Source organism: Oncorhynchus masou, chromosome 21 (genome assembly GCF_036934945.1).
Source record: "Oncorhynchus masou masou isolate Uvic2021 chromosome 21, UVic_Omas_1.1, whole genome shotgun sequence".
In the NCBI taxonomy this organism is placed as follows: Eukaryota; Metazoa; Chordata; class Actinopteri; order Salmoniformes; family Salmonidae; genus Oncorhynchus; species Oncorhynchus masou.
In genome coordinates, this window is record NC_088232.1 from 33,104,009 (window position 1) to 33,126,166 (window position 22,158).

Sequence of the window (22,158 nt, forward strand, 5' to 3'; positions counted from 1 at the left end):
AATGATAACAATGAGACAAACACCATGCCCAGACCGGGCCATCCTGTGCAAATTGATTTTGTCCAATCAAACCAAACGCGATCACGACACTGAAATATCAAAACAAACTCTGTACCAATTATATTAATTTGGGAACAGGGCGAAAAGCATCAAATTTGCTGTTATTTTACCTGAAATGCAGGTAATGAAATGATATGTGGGTATCTGCTTCTATAAACCAATGAAGAGATGGGAGAGGCAGGACTTGCACTGTGTTCAGCAACACAGACACTCATTGGCACGCGTGAGCAGTGTGGATGCAGTGATTGAATAACATGTATGTGTAAATATATTTTGCAAAGCTCTGTGGTCAGCATGTGAGACTCACCAGAAGAAGTCTATGGGGTATGATAAGGGACATATATACGCCTAGGCAACTGTACCACCTGACATGACATGACGACAACGCGTTACTAACGTCTGCGTGACTCCTGTGTTACGTGTCTGACCTACATTTCTTCTTCATTATGGAGAATGACTAGTTTTGAAAACAAATGTTTCTCTGTCTCATACTGTTACCCTATTAATTCAGGCATGTAATGTGTAAAAATGCTATATGACTTCAAAATATTGACGTAACATGGTTAATTACATAGTCCATGAGTTTGGTGATGTTTGAAGGCAGTTTTAACTGAGTGAAAAACTGGTTGGTATTTTCCCCATTGTAAGTAAGTTGATGGAGTTAGGCTAGGTTGCTAATGGTTTACATGAACGAGAAGGGATTAACATGGTGTCCAAACTTTCTGTACTATTTTTTTCAACCTTATTTTAAACTGTCCACTTAGGAAGCAACACTGATTGACAATAAATTTCACATGCTGTTGTGCAAATGGAATAGACAACAGGTGGAAATTATAGGCAATTAGCAAGACACCCACAATAAAGGAGTGGTTCTGCAGGTGGGGAACACAGACCACTTCTCAGTTCCTATGCTTCCTGGCTGATGTTTTGGTCACTTTTGAATGCTGGTGGTGCTTTCACTCTAGTGATAGCATGAGACGGAGTCTACAACCCACACAAGTGGCTTAGGTAGTGCAGCTCATCCAGGATGGCACATCAATGCGAGCTGTGGCAAGAAGGTTTGCTTTGTCTGTCAGCGTAGTGTCCAGAGCATGGAGGCGTTACCAGGAGACAGGCCAGTACATCAGGAGACGTGGAGGAGGCCGTAGAAGGGCAACAACCCAGCAGCAGGACCGCTACCTCCACCTTTGTGCAAGGAGGAGCAGGAGGTATCACTGCCAGAGCCCTGCAAAATGACCTCCAACAAGCTACAAATGTGATTGTGTCTGATCAAACGGTCAGAAACAGACTCCATGAGGGTGGTATGAGGGCCCGACGTCCACAGGTGGGGGTTGTGCTTACAGCCCAACACCGTGCAGGACGTTTGGCATTTGCCAGAGAACACCAAGATTGGCAAATTCGCCACTGGCGCCCTGTGCTCTTCACAGATGAACGCAGGTTCACACTGAGCACATGTGACAGACGTCTGGAGACGCCGTGGAGAACGTTCTGCTGCCTGCAACATCCTCTAGTATGACTGGTTTGGCAGTGGGTCAGTCATGGTGTGGGGTGGCATTTCTTTGGGGGGGGGGGGGCGAGCACAGCCCTCCATGTGCTCGCCAGAGGTAGCCATTAGGTACCGAGGTGAGATCCTCAGACCCCTTGTGAGACCATATGCTGGTGCGGTTAGCCCTGGGTTCCTCCTAATGCAAGACAATGCTAGACCTCATGTGGCTGGAGTGTGTCAGCAGTTCCTGCAAGTGGAAGGCATTGATGCTATGGACTGGCCCGCCCGTTCCCCAGACCTGAATCCAATTGAGCACATCTGGTACATCATGTCTCACTCCATCCACCAACGCCACGTTGCACCACAGACTGTCCAGGAGTTGGCGGATGCTTTAGTCCAGGTCTGGGAGGAGATCCCTCAGGAGACCATCCGCCACCTCATCAGGAGCATGCCCAGGCGTTGTAGGGAGGTCATACAGGCTCGTGGAGGCCACACACACTACTGAGCCTCATTTTGACTTGTTTTAAGGACATTACATCAACGTTAGATCAGCCTGTAGTGTGGTTTTCCACTTTAATTTTGAGTGTGACTCCAAATCCAGACCTCCATGGGTTGATAAATTTGATTTCCATTGATAATTTTTGTGATTTTGTTGTCAGCACATTCAACTATGTAAAGAAAAAAGTATTTAATAAGAATATTTCATTCATTCAGATCTAGGATGTGTTATTTTAGTGTTCCCTTTATTTTTTTGAGCAGTGTATATACATTCACATACAGTGTACATATACAGTTAAAGTCGGAAGTTTACATACACCTTAGCCAAATACATTTAAACTCAGTTTTTCACAATTCCTGACATTTAATCCTAGTACAAATTCCCTGTCTTAGGTCAGTTAGGATCACCGCTTTATTTTAAGAATGTGAAATGTCAGAATAATGGTAGAGAGAATGATTTATTACGATTTTATTTATTTCATCACATTCTCTGTGGGTCAGTAGTTTACATACACTCAATTAGTATTTGGTAGTTGTTAAAGGAATTTAATTCCTATTTGTTCATTAACCAATTCAATTATAACAAAGAAAGTTACTGTAATTTAATTATGCCAATGTGCTTTCATCAATTGAAAGCCCTTAATCTATTTTATGAGAATTTCTAAGATTTCTTGTTTGCATAAAATAGACGCAGACCAGTCTTTCAATAATAGGAAATAGAATTTATTCTCGGAGCGCGCTCCCACTTAATCACGTGCAGCAGTTTATATACAGATCATGACATCATTTCATTGCTTTAACAGAATCCCCTCCTCTCGACCAGGACAAAGTAAGGTGAAAAGTTCATTCTATCTTACTAACATACTCCCAGATAACTTTTGACCCCTCAACATTATCGATCACCACTGAACTGACAGATTTAATTAACAGAAAAGTCAGTGAGTGCATTCCTAGGTTATCTAAAAACCCCAGAGCTAAGTTTCTGTAGGGTCAACCATAGGCTAACGACCTTGTCTGTTTTCACAGTCCACAACCCATATAGTTAATCAGATATAATAAAACAGAGTATAAGTTTACTTAGTTACAGTTCCATTTAAAATGATTTGTTCAGTCATATTAATTAATTTACTAACAATCCACCCTCAAAATGACTTAACCACTCATACCATCATTAAACACTACATGTAAATATATCAATGATATACTAAAAGAAGACAACCAATACATGTATGTACATAATCAACTTCAATGACTGTTCTATCCTACATCAGAATCTTAATTCTACTTATCAGGATTTTCTGTTAATCTTCATGAAAAAACAGTCTATACATTGAAACAAGAAAACATCAAATATGGTCTCCTCGCGAGTGAAAGGATCCAGATTCTTCTATTACGTCCAAGACATGTATTTTGTATTCCACTGGTCAGAGTTTAGGATTGGTCCATATATCACCATCTGAAGTGTCATCGATTTCTCCAGAGTCCTGGAAATGATAACTTTCATACACACAATCAACCACGTCCGTACAAAACTAACACAGTCACACAGGTGAAGGTAGCCCATAACACAGTAATCATAACATTTTTCCATCTTCCAAACACACTGTCAACCCAATTAGTCAGAGAAGTATCCACCCCTGAGTTTATTTCCAACTCGTAAACTAGGGTGTGTAAACCAGACAAGGCCTTGGTCACTGATCCATCCTAACTGTATATCCCCGGAGTCAAATTACCTATACACTCCCACCCTCTTCAGCCAGCTAAACATCCAAGACTATTCTATTCTGTCAAGTCATTCATTACATCTCTAATATAATTGGTGAAGCACTGTGGATTTTTAATAGATATAATTGATCCAATCCACATTCTCATTCTCATTGAGAGTGGACCACCAAAAAATACTTGACTCTAATCCTGCCAGGATCTAATTTATAGCTTTGATCTCATCTGCCACCCTTGGAACCACAATGTTATTAATACAAACCCTATCATCAAAAGACCCAGTCGGAGTACTTCTTTTCTCCCGTTTAGTCAAACCCATGTCATGGTGTTGAATAAGTGTGAAAGGCATTCTCAAATGTACCAGTACACATACCTCTGTTCAATTAGCCCGTAATACTCAGTCTCCCGTTGCCTCTGTGAAAGGAGGAAACTCAGATTTCAGAGGAACATGTAGATCTAAATAGTGCAAATCGATACAACTTATTATCTGGCTTTCCTGTTTCCATGAATAGCTTTACCATACAAGCTGTTCCCTTAGGTGAATAATTCAATTTCTGAACTATCCACACCGGCTCTTGGCTCTGGACAACTCCACAGTCAGTATCTGCTTTGTCAGGGACTCTGCTTGTATTCTGCTGACTATAGAGCAATCAGCTGCTCTAACTTTTTCTACCTGGAATGCACTAGGTTATCAACTGAAACCCTTACTTTCACTACACTCCATCTCCTTCCATGCTGGGTATGTAGATTTATGTAGCCTTCTCACATGATGTGAGCTATAACATGTTTTCATGAACTACACAGAGACTTGCATAGATGTCTTCCATAATAGTGTCACGAACCGGCTCAAAGCCCGTAACAAAGGGAGACAACGTGGAGATAAGGAGTAACAAAATATATATTTATTAACCAAAGCAACTAAGGAAAATATACAATGGTGTGTGTAATCAGTAGTGTAAGTGAGTGTTTTAATGAATGTGATAATGCAGGGTATTGAAAGGTGCCAATGCAAACAAACAAAAGGCCACCAAGAACCACAACACAATCTACAAAGGTGTCTGCATGGAGAGAGTCTCCTCCATGAATGTGGAAGAAGTCTATTTATCCTGGGACACACCTGGCCCAGGTGTTTCCCATGTAGCTGACGACCCTCCCCAACTCCGCCCACCGGCATCCTAATAAGGAAACAAGAACAAAGCCAGAATACGGCAGACAGAGTGGGAGGGTCGTCACAATAGCTACTCTTAGTCCTGAACTGCCAAGGAGTCAGAGACACCACTTGGTCTACATAGAACTCCACTGAGACATCCTTCCCTATCCTACTCTCACTTCCTGTTTATCCAGATCAAGTGATCTCTTATGCTTGGTTAACACTAATTCCTCCTTGTTTAATCATGTCAATATTACCCTCTGGCCTTCTCGGGTTCATGGTGTAGGAATAAGGTCTCCAACCATACAGCTTAGGATGGACAGCTCACCTATAAAGCCCCGCCCTCTTCCAGAAAACACATCATTAGCAAGAGTCAGACACATTTTCACTTCTATGAACAAGAACAGTGAGGAAAGGACAGGTAAGGTATTTTTCATTCGAGAGATGGCCCCCAGAATTCTGTTAATTCCAGTTCTCCTCTCGAACTCTGTTATTGTTTGAGAGTGTCATTGTGTCTTACCCTCCCGCAGTGTGATATGAATCCGGGTAGTTCATTCTGCTAGCTGTCACCAGGAGTCCTTGGTATGGTCCCCCCAACAGGCCTCAGGGACTGGATTGAGTGACTTCACCTGTAATTCACCTGTAGTGCATAAAATCTTGGACATACAGGTTTGGTTAACAAACAGTTTCTCATTTGTTCTGATTATATCTTTAACTTCTATACCTACTTGTTAGCTATTTTTTTTAATCAGTTAATTATCCCGTAGGTCACATCCTATCCTAGAACACAATTTACCCATCCCCCCATTGTTACCTGGCTCTGCCCAGGTAACAACCTTGCCTACTCTTAAACAATGACTTAGGTAAGATTAGTAAATTATCCTAATGTCTGACATCATCATGAAGGAGCCCCTTTAATTTTCCACATGTCCAATTCTCCCTTGGGCGTCCATTCATGTCAATCTTGTACCAATTCTCTGTCAACTTTCTTATCTACTTTAAGAAGTATGTGTGCTATTTATACAGTGCCTTGTGAAAGTATTCGGTCCCCTTGAACTTTGCGACCTTTTGCCACATTTCAGGCTTCAAACATAAAGATATAAAACTGTATTTTTTTGTGAGGAATCAACAACAAGTGGGACACAATCATGAAGTGGAACGACATTTATTGGATATTTCAAACATTTTTAACAAATCAAAAACTGAAAAATTGGGCGTGCAAAATTATTCAGCCCCTTTACTTTCAGTGCAGCAAACTCTCTCCAGAAGTTCAGTGAGGATCTCTGAATGATCCAATGTTGACCTAAATGACTAATGATGATAAATACAATCCACCTGTGTGTAATCAAGTCTCCGTGTAAATGCACCTGCACTGTTATAGTCTCAGAGGTGGGATGGTGTTCACTGTTGGGATGGTATTCTTCAGCTTGCAAGCCTCCCCCTTTTAATAACAATGGTCATTATGGCCAAACAGTTCTGTTTTTGTTTCATCAGACCAGAGGACATTTCTCCAAAAAGTAAACCGTAGTCTGGCTTTTTTTATGGTAGTTTTGGAGCAGTGGCTTCTTCCTTGCTGAGCAGCCTTTCAGGTTATGTCGATATAGAACTCGTTTTACTGTAGATGTAGATACTTTTGTACCTGTTTCCTCCAGCATCTTCACAAGGTCCTTTGCTGTTGTTCTGGGATTGATTTGCACTTTTCGCACAAAAGTACATTCATCTCTAGCAGACAGAACGCGTCTCCTTCCTGAGCGGTATGACGGCTGCGTGGTCCCATGGTGTTTATACTTGCGTACTATTGTTTGTACAGATTAATGTGGTACCTTCAGGCATTTGGAAATTGCTCCCAAGGATGAACCAGACTTGTGGAGGTCTACAATGTATTTTCTGAGGTCTTGGCTGATTTCTTTTGATTTTCTTTTGATGTCAAGCAAAGAGGCACTGATTTGGAAGGTAAGCCTTGAAATACATCCACAGGTACACCTCCAATTGACTCAAATGATGTCAATTAGATTATCAGAAGCTTCTAAAGCCACATAATTGTCTGGAATTTGTCCTAGCTGTTTAAAGGCACAGTCAATTTAGTGTATGTAAACTTCTGACCCACTGGAATTGTGATACAGTGAATTATATGTGAAATAATCTGTCTGTAAACAATTGTTGGAAAAATTACTTGTAATTTTTATTAGATGTCCTAACCAACTTGCCAAAACTATAGTTTGTTAACAAGAAATTTGTGGAGTGGTTGAAAAATGTGTTTTAATGACTCCAAGATAAGTGTATGTAAACTTCAGACTTCAACTGTATATATAACCTGAATGTGTAGATGTATGGTGACTTCACGTTTGGGTGAACGGACCAACGGAACTGCCATGGTCAAGTCCCTTGACAGGTACCAGGAATGGTGGAAGGAGGAATATCTGAAGGTAATTATCTTTGCACACAACACAGCAGTGTCCAGGCCTCCAGAGTATTCACTCTGAATCGCCTGCTATATGGAGGGGAGCCACAGCAGTTAATTAACTGATGTAAACAATGCAATTGTATATAACATTATTGCATGTACTGTTGTATCAAAAAATTGTAATGTATCTCATTATTAATTGTATCATAAGACATACAAAAGATATATATTCAAACACAAGGGTGTACTAATGAGCTATGATTTAAAAAATAATAATTGTATCAATATTGAGGACTAAAGTTATTTCAGTGTAGGTAAGGGAATGCCTGTTTAAAATGAATATATGCCAGCCAGACAAGCCAGTGTATGAATCAAATGTATTTGCTTATGAGTGGAGTGAAAATTAGTTCACTTTGTGCAAGGTAAGTAACATTAATTTGTGTGGGGGGCATTGAAATTATATTATGTTTATCCTGATGCCTGTTTATTTATAAAAAGCAGAAGATGATAAATAACATTCATCGCAATGGTTATTTCATGCAAATTATTAGGAATACATTTAGCCTAATTGGTAATATGATGTGGGGGGAAATCGGGATCCTAGTCAGGATTTTGTTTGTCAATTCCAGATTAAATATAGGTCTTCATGTCTATCAAATCTGTAGGCAATTGTGGGCCGAATCAATAACAAACAGCTTAAATGTTCATGTTTCATCATGACGTGATCAAAACAGGCTGGGTCTTTTTCGGTTCCGTTAAATCTAGCTGCGCAAGACCTTCGGTAGGCTAGTGGATTGCGGACATAATAGTGGAGTTTATCATTGTTATAGCCTAGACCGCTTTATAAATTCTGGACAGTTGCTTTTCTTATGGCTAAACAAACACGTGGCAGCATATGCTTTTTTCACGTCTCTACAACAAGGCCTATATCCTCACATAACCCCTCAATTCGAACCTTGCTTTTAAGCATAAAACATCTCCACAGAAATGTAAAGACTATGATTGCATGGTGACAGCCTGTTAATCCGGTAAAAAGGGAAGTGGGGGGAAACGAGGTCAAATCATGACATCAGTGATTTTCAGGTCAGAGAAAGATGCCAGAGATTCTGAGTTGGATGACTGTTCAAAACAAAAATCCCAGCCTGAGCTAGTTTTTTTCATAGTATTTAGTTGTCTTGAATGTACTCTACTCGGAAGTCAGATTTTGCCGATTTCCGTGTTGTTTTGAATGCGTTACTAGAGACCTAGACTACCCCCATCAAAGAAAAGGAAAGGGGGATACCTAGTCAGATGTAAAACCGAATGCATTCAACTGAAATGTGTCTTCCTCATTTAACCCAACCCCTCTGAATCAGAGAGGTGCTGGGGAATGCCTTAATCTAAATCCATGTATTCGTCGCCCGGGGAACAGCCTCACAATTGTGTCATTCTGCCTTGCCCAAAACCTGTTCTTTTTAACTTCTTATTTATCTTTCTGCAATATTCCTACCATTGCATGAAATTATATTACTGTTGATATTTTTTTCAATGCTATCATAATGTTTGGTGTTTTTACAACTACAGTCGTTTCTAAACTTTTATTCTTCTCTCCACTAAAACGTCATCGTCCTTGAATGGATGTTCCGTTATTTGCCAGTAGATGGCACACAATTACACATAATGTAATTACACTGGACAATAACAACGACATAGTTGTGTCTCGTATTTTCCTGTCCTGCTCAGCATTCAAAATGTAACTTTTGGGGGACATGGAAAATATGTGGAGTAAAAAGTACATAATTTAATTTAGGAATGTAGTGAAGTAATATTAAAAGTTTGCTGTAAATATTTCATAGCCATAAGTCTGTCATTGGCTCTTTCTTACCCCACAACAATAATGTAACTCACATGGAATGTCCTGAGAGCTATAGCTAAATAATGGACATACCAACTCTCAATATTGGGGTTTACCTGCTCTTTTAAATAATATTGGGTTTGGATTTAGCCTCACCTGTCACATGTCAATTAGCAGGGATTAAATTGGTTCTACTTTGTTAATGAAGTGAATGAAATCCAGAGGGCTGTAAATAAAGCTTATCAAGAGATCACATGACTACCAACATCTCCATGGGCCATGGGATCATATTACATAATGAGAGAGAGAGAGAGAGAGAGAGAGAGAGAGAGAGAGAGAGAGAGAGAGAGAGAGAGAGAGAGAGAGAGAGAGAGAGAGAGAGAGAGAGAGAGAGAGAGAGAGAGAGAGAGAGAGAGAGAGAGAGAGAGAGACTCCCTATAGAGTAGAGAAAACACAACCAACTTTACGCTTGAGTTCCCTGTGAGATTTGGGGTAATGACACAGTAGCAGATATGCGTCTCATCAAATTCATCAATGAGATGCTGATTTCATTCTCAGGTTAGTGCAATTTATTTGACTTACTCTGAAACAACCTTTGATGAGTAAAATGATTAAGTTAGTTTGAACAAGGATATTTTTATGAGGTGTCTATCCATAGAATGATTTTACATTCCTTTAAAATGAGAAAGATGTATTGATCAAGACCTTTGTTATTACACAAGTAAGGGCCATTCCTTTTTACATTTTTGTAATAATATAAATAACGAAATGCTCAACTCCATTACGAAGCAATTATCACATATTAATATAATGGTGATACCACAGAAAATACACAGTTACTTCACTGGTATAGCTAATTATTGAACTACCATTGTTTTGCAATCCGTTCCCCCACATGGTGATACTACAGAAGCCACTGACAACTAAATGCAGAAGCCGCTGACTGCCACGAAGCATGGACTACACAGGTACCAAGTCCAACAACATAAGGGCCTGCTCCGTCGCCTGGATTTGGAGCATAGATACTGTATGAGGGGGATCGAGCAGCAGCAGAGACAGTACTACAGGGCACTGGGGAGACTGGGGCCTGGCTGCTGTCCCTCATACCAGAGGTCTAGAGCAAAGACTCCCGGCAGCTCCACTCTTCCTGCCCTCCACAGTGCACAGACAGGGATCTGGAGAATGGGGTCCACCAGGGCCCAGATGGCCACATCTGTGGATGGGAGGAGTGACACTGAGGAACCACAATCCGACCCGAGATTGTCCTTGGACCATTCTGCCGGTGTTGAGACTAACATGATTTGGAATAGGGCTGTTGTCAGACAGCCTACTTGGGCAACCTTGACGTTTGCAGATATAAGACACAGACACATGGCCATGATCCAAACGATGGAACCCTTCAGGAAATGGAAACACATAATTTTGTCATCTACAGGTCAGCCAGACACCAACCAAGAGCCTAGCTGGAACCAGCAAGATCCAAACAGCCCACAGGTCATTAGGTCAGCCAGCATCAGAACACAGAAAGTATCCCTCTCACATGCATCCACACAGAGATTTAAACAGTTTAACAAAACTGACAGATAATAGACAACCTACCCACCACTATTGGTGCTCCAAGAGATAGACTAGGACTTGTAAACTGTTCAGTCATTGTCTGCAAACAACAATAAAACACTTCATTCACCACTCCAAAATGCATGCTTCATTCCACCACCTAGCTACAAACACTGCCCTGGGGCAGTACACCTGGTTTCTCTGTGGCCAGAGGGCAGAGGTCAGAGGTTAAGAGAGAAGTGAGGTCTGCCTGCCAATGACCTCTACCTCCAACTGCTCAGATTAATCCACGTCTGCAAACCCTTAACCCGCTGCAAGGCTTCCTCTGTTAATCATTCTGGGTAATCTTTGCAGTTTGTGAAATCCACTCTGTATTCATATTCTTATGTTTTAGTATATACTATATGTACCTATGTGGGGGTGTAGGCTATGGTGCTTGTTTGACTGACCTGTGCCCTTGTTGCAGTCATAACACAATACCTACTTATCTCTTCTAGCCATCAGAACAACCCTGCATAAACTCACACTGGCCCTGGCACTGGCTGTACGAAAAACAAAGACATACAGTACACACACACACACACAAACATTTCTAAACATACACAATGGAAGTGACTGGAATCAAAACAATTTCAGCCAATGAATATATTGGTTAACTTACAATGCTCTTAAATTGAACACAGTGAGAATAGAAACAAAGTAGAAGCAAAACATGAAGGAATGTATAGTTGTCTTTCATCAACTATAAACTTTGCTTGACAAGGAGCTTCAAGGATGCAAGCATTGGAAGCAGAGTATCGATACACCAGCTTGTATACCTTAACAAACAATGGTTTTCCTTCCCTGAGCCCTTTTTTCTCTTTCAAGGTTTGGGTGATAGAGGTAGGAAGGGAGGATACTCATGTCAACCACCATATCAAGTAACTGTCAGCATGTCTAGACCAGGGGTTTCAGATGCTGTTGCCTGGTCATCGCTGAGGAATTAAAGCCCTTCTGGGTCACAATACCGCCAGCCTTTAGGGCCTTTAGAAACCCAATGGCCCATTGTTGTCACTGACAGCTCCTTAACTTTTCATGAGATGGCTGACAGTGCAGACAAAACAAACCTTCCTCCTCCCAATCCATCACATGGCATGGCCAAAATATTGAGTAACCCTTTCAGGGCAGAAACCATCTGAAGGAGTGTAGGAAGGGGGTATTGTTCATTAAGTGCGGGTGGATCTGAGCCAGGTGTACAGGTATTGTCTTTCTATAGGCATGTTGAATGTTGACAGATCTTCTGATTACTGGAGAGGGGTAATTAGTGCTTTGAACCTGAAGTTAGCCTTTAAGGGACCATATTTCCCCCGATTATACCTTGCCTTCATGTCCAACCACATGAAATATAGTGTAATGTCTGCTGTAGTCATCCAAACTGTATTCCATTTACATTTGAAGAGTCTTGTTAGTTTTTAATGATATGAATCAAATACTGTACATTAACCAGTTGAATGCCTTTGATAGGGGGTGAGAATCAATTCTGCAGAACCTCAGTGTCTCCACTTCAGCTGCCTCTTAAGAAACGCCCATTCTTCTGTAATGCTCTTCTGTCTAACAATGTCTAGTTAATGTGTGTCCAAGTCACTGTATTTTACTTTAGAGCAGGGTCTTACCTCAAGGACAAAACTCCATCATGACAGAGTTAAGCTTTAGTATTACTCTAAATTGAGACTTGACATATTGTATTAAGATTAGTAGGTATTACGTGATTGGCTGTATTAAGTGAGGTGGAGTGGAATGGGTGATGTCAGACAAAACCCATGCCAGCTATAAATATTAAAACAAAAGATGTTGGCAACACGGGAACTGATCCTCTGAAAATGAGACAGGTACTTAAAGTCGGCAAGAGTGAAAAAATACTAATTGCTGTCACTGGTTGTGCAAGCTGCAGCAGACCATAAAGAAAATAATCTGTCACCTTCAATGTTCTAGTGCTGACCCTGCGTTTCCCTCGACAACACCTCACAGCACAGCAGCAGCCGTCTCCCTCCCAGCCCAGCTGTAGTGTATGCTGGCTGCTGCTACTCCTTCAGGTTGACACTGAGCCAGTGGCCCAGAATATAGAGACACCAGTGAGAACAGAAGCTCTTCAAGTTCCCCAATGAGTCATAACAACGTTAGACTGACCTGATAGGGTTCTTTGAAAGACAAACAGGATAACACAAAAGCCACTTCTGAAGCAGTTCAGTGTCTTTGCATTTCCTAGTGAAGTCTCCCAAGCCAGTCCCTGCCTAGGGATTCAGCATATCACACTCATTAAACCCAAACTGTCTTCCTTGAATTTATCTGTTGGTTGTTACTGCTACTGTACTTGGAAAAAAAGTCTACTGTCACGACTTCCGCCGAAGTTGGTGCCTCTCCTTGTTTGGGCGGCGATCGGAGGTCAACGTCACCGGCTTTCTATCCTCCACCGATCTACATTTTTTCTCCATTTGTTTTGTCTGTATTGTACACACCTGGTTCCCATTACGTTTGTATTATTTCCTTGTTTAACCCTCTGGAGCCATCATGGTTTTGTGCGTGTTTATTGTTGTCAGTTGTCTCGTTTATGTGATTCTGGATTTTCGTTCTCCTTGTTGGAAGATTATTTTTGAATAAAGTTACTATTATTACTCATCTCTGTGTCCTGCACCTGACTCCGCCTTACCCACATCACCTAGACTCTGACATCTACAGGAAGCAGAGGGGGGGGGGGATCGTCTAGGGGGCAGGCTGACGTCCTCATCACAAAAACGGGACGGCAGGAGTATAGGGCAAGTAGGGGGGTGTCGTGACTTTACTTTCATTAATCTGATGACTGTTATTTAATCAACTAACTATGTTTAATTGTTACCTGATTTAAATTAATCATGTAACAATTAACTCATTAGGATTTGGGGCACCACGTGAGCGGTTGTCTAAAGAGTTACCATCTTGCAAATTAAACTCTAAAAGGTCTTTACCTATCACATCAAAAAAACAGTCAATGTATTCATCATTACCTCTTATCATATCATCATTCGGAACAGTCATAACCTTCTTGGATCTGCAAAACCCCCAGCCTTGCTTATGATTCAGTACTACCCAAATTGGTTAAATCATTTATTTACTAGCTAACTAAATAATAAAACAGGATAACATACACACTTAATACATGAGAAAAAGGTCCCTAGCGGACTGACAACATATGGCGGCTTGCTACACAGAAAATGAAGAGTTGGGGAGAAAAGGGGACACTTATCATTGATACATTCTTTAAACTATTCTCACAGTAATCATATACTTTGCACACGAACCACCACCTGTTTGAAGTAAGAAATTATGAATGTATTTACATTTGAATGCCGTCGTTCTCCATTTATCTCTGTCGGAATCAGCCCTCCTTAGGAAGGTTGTATGCCTTTCATGGCATGCTTGTATGGCTCTGATTGCCTGAACGGGGTCTCCACTTTCCCGTCTTCTACTGTTGTTCACTCTGGAAGATGCTCTTCGAAAGTGGTTAGCCAGTTGTGTCGATGGTTCCCATTGGTGATGAGAGTAGTGTACCACGGTGATTTGAGAAGAGTAGTTCAGTAGGAGGATTTGAAGAGTAGTAGGATGGTCCCACTTAGATTCACATTCCTAGATTTGACTCAAGACAGCTAATCAGCCGTATCAGTGATTGTCTGAGAGGGGAGTTTTCTCCTCTCTCCACCTTGTGTTGATGGTCAGAGTTTGAACCACTCTACACATGCAGCTGCAGCCTGGCGATGTTCTGGTCTAGTCTGGGAGGTGAGTGTATTTCCTTCACCTCATGTTGAGGTTCAAAGTTCCAAACATTTCCAATGTGTAGCGACTGCACCACGCTTTTCTCGTCTTTGTGATTCAAGTTTTAACCACTTTAGACGTGGACTACTACTCCCCTTCTTTCCTGGTCTCATGTTAATTCGTTACCCATAATTTTATACATTTCATTCTAAAGGGAGGTCCAGCCAGGCTGACATGCTCTCTGACCCCACTCAAGGGCGTGGCTACTTACTATGCACAATTTATAGGAGAGATTGTCTTATGGCTCCTAAAATCCCATTCATGACTTAATTAACAAAGATACTTTCATCAATTTTCCATATCTCATTTACAATAATAAGGATGGAAACATGACAGGACGTGAACTGTCATCTAACAAGCACCCCCCCCCCCCTCATGTGGGTGAGAGGGACTGACTACTGTCCTCCACTTCCAAGCTGATCTAACCCAGTCTGATCCAGGCATGACAGGGGAAAGCCCTCACATAAACTGCCTCCACTCTCACATGACAGTTACAGCAGAAATCTGTAGCTCTGATGCCAGGGGCACCAACACCCTAGTACAGCAATCTTTCCACCACACATCACCTGGCCCTCTTCCACCAAAGGAAATCTGTAAAAGCCATCCATCCACCACCACCACATCAAGTCCAGAGCCTCCAGGTGGGCAGCACAGGCCCAACAGGTCAATGGAGCCCTTTCTCCTGCAGCTGGAGAAATGGATTTCATGAGGCAAGGACAATAAGAGCACCATGCCTTGACTGTTTACCACCTTAAAATGAGGGCCCTATTTAGCCATAAACATGTGCATAATAGGAGAAGGAAGGGGCAACCCCCATCCCACCCTCCAACCCTTCCACACCTGGAGAGGACCACACAGGTAACAGAGGGGATGACTCAGTTCCCATGGAGAAGGACTGGCAGAAGGGATAGTGTCATGCCCTGACCACAGAGAGCTTTTTATTATCTATGTTGGTTAGGTCGGGGTGACTAGTGTGGGTCATCTAAGTGATTTATATTTCTATGTTGGCCTGGTATGGTTCTCAATCAGAGGCAGCTGTTTATCGTTGTCTCTGATTGGGGATCATATTTAGGCAACCATTTCTCCTTTGTGTTTTGTGGGATTGTGTCTAGGTATAGTTAGTTGCTTGCGAGCACTACTTTTGAGCTTCACGTTTCATTTTACACTTTATTGTTTATGTCTTTGAGTTTCTCTTCCAAATAAAGAGGATGGAAACATACCACGCTGCATCTTGGTCCACTCATTATAACAATCGTGACAGATAGTATATATCTGTTGGCGGAGGGGGGACTTACCTGATACTTCAATATATAGAGATCTGATATGATTTAGGCAAACCCATATAGAGACTAGACCACACATACAGAGGAAAGTTTTCCCCCGTCCCGTATCTCCCTGTTCCCATAAGACATTAGGTGTTGAGGGGATTCAGAGGAGGCTGGAGGGTTTGTAATCCAAGATAAGCATGAGACTGTCCCTCAATACAACAACAAAGGAGAAGAAACCCTGGGGCAAACTCACACAGAAGCAACAACAACAAAAAGAGGCCTGTATTTAACAGCGATGGGAATTGTGGGGCGAGCCATACAGGAACACTTTCAATGCATGGCGAAGGTCAATTGGGACTTAACTACGTCACTTGCTTATTTTCTCCCCTCCTTGCCCCCCCACCCCCACCCCTCTCTCCTCAAAAATAAAGAGAGAAGCATTGTTTAGCATAACAATGAACCACTTCCAAAATCTTTCAGTCTCAGACGCTGAGGTTTCACATCCATAAACAGCTTGTGGCCGTGAGCAGAGAAATAAAAGACTTCACAGGAAGACTGGGACATTATAATTGAAGTCATTACCCCACAGCCTCTCATGACTCCAGTATCTACAGAGGAGAAAGACTTGATATGTATTACCTCTACACCCAACCAGAGGACAAAAGCAGCTCTATAATAAGGTGTGTTGGTATGGGGAGTTATAGCCACAGCTAGGGCTGTTGCGGTGACCGTATTACCGACACACCAGCGGTCACGAATCATGAAGGCAGTCAAATTCAACATGACCGTTGAGTCACCGTAATTAGGTTTCTCCAAGCTTTGATGCTGGCCTCGTTAGTTATTGGTCTGTCACATGTTATGAACCAGTATTGGTCGGTCATATGAATGAAACAAAACAGTAATGATGAATTAATTATGCTAAATCATGCCAATATATAACTTGTCTGTGTATAGCCTTATTTAAGATAACTGCTGGGACTGCCCCAGCAGAGCTCCTGATTGATGTGTACATTGAGATGGTTGGAACCTCTCCAGTGCCTGACATCTAAGGATGATTCATTTAAGATTTAGTTTGAGTGTCCCTGTATAAGAATTTCCCAAATGGAGGATATTAGATTGACATAGGCTAGTGCTTTTGTTGTTCCTTAGGCCTACTCATCTTGTTGGCTGACGAAAAGTAAATGTGGACAGTTTTTCCAATATCTTCAGTATGCACCTCGGAATTGGATAAGGACACGCATAGTTGTGTCCCGGATGTGTCTGACTTGTCGCGTGTGAGAAAGACCCAATCACGTGACAGAGAGCCATGTGAGTGAGGGACGCTTCGGATTGCGCAGCACTCTCAGCGAGAAGGGCACAACACAGCACTCTGGCCACGAAATGAATGGATTTTTTTAGGGTGCATTACTGCCACGAAGGGGATACCGCCATGAATTTCGAGGCATTATCAAGGCATGCTTGTCAAATTGTGGATGAGTGACTATTGGTGTGTACAGCCTGCACAAAAAAACAAAGCAGAGCTCGTGCCTTTCAAGCAACTTTTCAAAATCATCATTAGTCTCATCATGCAGCCTTACGATGTATTTAAAATCGAAACATATAGCTACATATACATATAACATTCTTTGTAGAACAACTAAAGGTACATTAATAACTCTAAAATAAGCATATAGGGGTACATATTTCTGTGCGCACTCCCTCAAATTATTTGGAGAAAATATCTACATTTTATTCAGCTTTGTGCAATTGTATTCTTCATACTATAACATAATAAAAAATAATGCCACGGAATTATAAGCAAATCTTGTCTGCTAAATGAACTAGTGCAGCCCACATCCATTTGGCATAGCCACATCAGGACCTAACATAAGGATAGCTATTTTTTTATTCGGAAATAGACTACATTTTCTTTATATTATGCTTCTTTAGAACTGTCTCAAATAAATAGTGGATTTATTGGTGTAGGTTATATTACAGGGATTTATTCGACTTTTTAAATTGCTTGTAGGCTGTGTGTGGAAGGCAGGATGTGTTTAAATTAATTAACGGTAATTTACCGTGAGACCAACAGCTATTTGCTTGACAATCAACACAGCCTGAGCAACAGCTACTACATGCTGGGAATACAGAGCTCACAAGTCTTACAGCCATGTCTCACCCTGCCGTTGTGTACCCATCGCACTGGACTATATCATAGGCAAATGGGCAGTGGGTACAAACGTAAAACCACCAGAGAGGTGCCCATCAGTGATGAGGACCACAAGGCAAAGCTGGAGCATGGGTCATGACTCAGGACATAGTCAGAAACCTGCAGAATCACACTGCATGCCTACAGCTATCTACACTGGGAGGAGGGTGGAAGCACGCTTTATTCTGAGCATGCCATCTGTGCCCCTATATCCCCTGCAATAAATGAGTGGAAGTTGGAACCAAGGCAGCCTGTCGTTGTCATGCAAACCGAGCATTACGGGTCAAATACAACCAGCACTTGAGTGTCAAAGTAAAGTTAAACGTTTATTCACAAACCTTGGGTCTGCCAAGGCCAGCGCTTGCCTCTTCAGCTCAGTCACATTCATTTAACATTGTTGGCAAAAGCTTCCTTTGACGTCCCTTCTCTCTGACTCCGAGACGGTCACCGACCCAGCGCCCTCGGGTGGTGGCCGGCTGTTACACCGCGCATACTCGGATGAGTGAAGTATTTTCCTGGTATTCAGATCAAGAGGGAACGGCGACTCACCGCTGGGACAACCCTCAACCTTCGTCAGGAGAGAAACGCAAGTCAGTTCAAACAGATTCATTGATTTCTATGTAGGAAAATACAATGGATTCAAACTTGTAGACGCACAACCACAGGTGTGGAAGCATAACGTTACTTGTCTGGAGTTGTTTGTTGAATGCCTTGACACACTGCATCAATGTTAATATGAATAGGTAAACATTACCAATCTGCAGAGGTAGGCTAAATGCGATCCAAAACAAAAGGGTGTGCTGCGACAGGTGTTATTGTAAATCGGAACTGATCACTTTAACTGTATGTGTAAAACACTTTATATGACTAAAACACTTACAGTAAACCTGCAGTTGTCAGGGTCCCGTCCATGAGTTGCATTTTCCCGAAATGAGTTCATTCTCCTTGGTCTGGGTATACCTACTAGACGTAGTTCTCACATACACTCAACTGCGAAGTTGTAAATTGAAGTGTCAGTGCCTACACACTTGTGACTAAAGCAAACCCGTCTGCTAGCTACCACTGCTGTAGAGAGTAGACTAATAACCATGGTTGTGTGCTGCACTGGATCAGTCCCATGACAATACAATCAATACGAGTGAAGTGAAGTTTTGGTCCTCACTGCGCACGGTGGGCGGGAATCAACTCTTTTAAATAGGTGGGGTTCACAAGACAACTTTTTGGAAACCTTTTGGCACATGATTTGACACTGCAATAGTAAATCACTTAAAAACCGTAGGTGCATGGATCAGACAGGGTAGTTCAATGTGTGGTAGTTGTATTAGGTTTGTAGGTTATTAGGCTAGATATTTATAAAGCTGAACTTGCCCATTGTAATTGCTGCTTTTATCTATTGCAGTAGTTTCAAGTTGTATTAGTCGTATGTACAGGATACACATGGAATACACCGTCTAACGAAATGCTTACTTGCAGGTTCCTTCTCGAGAATGGAACAACAATAAGACATAATCAAATAAGATATATGAACATAAAGTTCAGTAGAATATAATAAACATTTTAGCATTTTACAATAGACAAGTATAATACAGGAAGTAAAGTTCAATATTTAGACATGTATCATAGACAGGGGCGATTGGGGTGCAAGTGTTTAAATTGTGCAGTATAAGCAATATACTGTAAATAAGAGTCTGGTAGTAGCAGCAATTGTGATGTGTGTAGCATGGATGCTACATTTCTTCCTGCGCTACATACGGCTGTATCGGTCCCCTTATACGGGAGCAGTAAATCCCCAGTGCACTTCTTTTGTTGATATTTTTTCCCTGCACTGCAGAGGGAAACGTCGGTCTGTTAATGCAGGCAAGGCTGGCCCGCTAATTGGGCAGGATTAGGCGGCTGCCTATGGCAGCATATTGAAGAGGGCTGCCTTTTCTAAGCCTAACTGACCAAGACCCACCTTCAACAACACATAAAACCTCACAAACCTCAAACCATTCAAGTCGGTTATTGTGGTTATGGATTTTGAGTCTTAATTTTTGGCTATCACTGCTCAGTGCTTTCTGAACAGGAGGTAGAGCGCACAGTGAATGAGAATATCGTTTATAATTTGTAAGTCGCTCTGGATAAGAGCGTCTGCTAAATGACTTAAATGTAAATGTTTACAGTGCCAAATTGCTTATTAAAGCAATGATTATGTTGGACCACAAAGCACCATCCACGCTGCTACTCTCTGTTTGTTTAAATTAATTGGAAGAAGAGAAATCCAACCAGTGATCACGCTACGAAGTTGGCATGGTTGATCGGTCAAGAGGAGCTGTTCATGGTCCTGAAATATCTGGCGCCGTCGTGTTAAGATGTACAGGGTCCGAGACAATTGACTTTGTAGTTTAGGCTACCTGTAAATCCAGGTTCGTAGCGTTACTGATGACTTTGTCTATCAATTTACCTATTTATAATAATTATAATGTTCCAGGTAGTTGGGGTGTGTATTAGGTTACATTTCATGTTTGTGTATGTTACAGTTATTTGGAGAGCACTCACTCACCTTTGCTTTTCTCCTCAGAAGATGACTGGTAAATCCAAATATGATATCAGAGTCCACGAAGAATGTTCCCAGATCTATGAGACTGGGGTTGGGCTTGTCAGCTCCAGAGGAGCCCGAGGAGTTTGGTAAAGCCATGAGGGAAAAGTGCGTAATATTCCACACCCCGGGTTACCGAATTGACATCTATAGTTGTCTATTCATTTCCATTTCAGGAGAGATTTTCATAGACCCCAAAACATATCATGATCTCAAATCAAAATCTATTCCGGACATCCAACAAGGACTCAGAGAGAGCTCACTGTCTCTCCATGACCACTCCACTCAATGCCCAACAATTGCGACGTGAGCGCAAATATATATTTCCCGTGCATGGCCAGCAGTCCAGCAAGACAATAAACCAATACAATACGTCCGTAATCGATACCTTTATATCCACAGGTATAGAAATGTTTTACCCATCCTTGGACTCATGCCTGGTCTTTCAGCTCGTAGGTCTCGGAACGAAATCACATGTGCTTAAGGAGGACCACCTTTTGCAGTCCCACACCCCCTCTCCCTCTTTCCTCCTCTCTCGCTCGCTCACTCACTCACTCGCCCAGTCGTGCAATTCCCCCGTCAGTCAGCGGTTTGCTGCGCTTACTGCGGACTTGCTAGAGGCTCAACCATTAATTTATCAACGCAAACACGCACGAGAGACCTGCGCAATCCAACAGCTTCGCAATGAGCCGGTTTGAGATCTTTGATGAACCAACACTTGTGACTTGTCCCTTTTATCTTAGTTGGATCTTCCCGTTTTTTAATGAAACTATTTTATAGGGAAAACCCTGAATTGATCAGTGCACACAGAGTCAGAACTTGCATTCAGGTGTGTGTGTAACTTGTAACGATCGTCCAGTAGGAAGGATCGGAGGACCAATGAGCAGCGTGCTAAGTGTCCATTTTAATATATAAAACTGAACACTACAAAAATACAAAATAACAACGTGAATGAACAAAAGAAAATCGAAACAGTCCCGTATGGTACAGACACAGGAAACAATCACCCACAACTCAAAAGTGAAACCAGGCTACCTAAGTATGGTTCTCAACCTGGGACAACGAATGACAGCTGCCTCTGATTGAGAACCATACCAGGCCAAACACAGAAATCCCAAATCATAGAAAAAGGAACATAGACAACCCACCAAACTCCCGTCCTGACCATACTAAAACAAAGACATAACAAAAGAACTAAGGTCAGAACGTGACATAACTAAGGGCTATTCATTACGAGGCTAATATAGGTAGGCTGTTGGCTTAGCTGCCTTCCAGTTCCAGATCAAATGTTAATATGTAAAAAACATTGAAAGACAATAATGTCTTATTTTCAAAGCATTATCAAATACAGAGCAGTTTAAACTGCAATTTCAATGTAGATCATGTATATTTTGTGTGCTTTGATAGCTGAACAGAGGACATTAGGCTATTCTCTTAATAAAACATCTTATCTGGGGTGCACAGAGGGCCTTGTATTAGATCAAATCAAATGTTATTTGTCACATACACATGGTTATCAGATGTTAATGCGAGTGTAGCGAAATGCTTGTGCTTCTAGGTCCGACAATGCCGTAATACCCAACGAGTA

At 41.7% G+C, this 22,158-nt stretch overlaps 1 long non-coding RNA gene across 3 annotated transcripts; it reads right to left on the reverse strand.

Annotated features, from left to right (window-relative positions):
* Positions 1-2,745: 2,745 nt before the first annotated feature.
* Positions 2,746-21,017, reverse strand: LOC135508180 (uncharacterized). Of its 3 annotated transcripts, none has more exons than XR_010450767.1 (3): positions 20,535-21,017; positions 18,331-18,560; positions 2,746-5,572 (listed from the first exon to the last, which is right to left on the reverse strand). It is a non-coding gene; the product is annotated as an uncharacterized LOC135508180 (long non-coding RNA). The 3 variants fall into 3 exon arrangements; XR_010450768.1 differs by lacking the exon at positions 20,535-21,017 and adding an exon at positions 18,873-19,139 and having other exon boundaries at positions 2,746-5,545; XR_010450766.1 differs by lacking the exon at positions 20,535-21,017 and adding an exon at positions 18,873-19,139.
* Between the last annotated feature and the right edge of the window lie 1,141 nt (positions 21,018-22,158).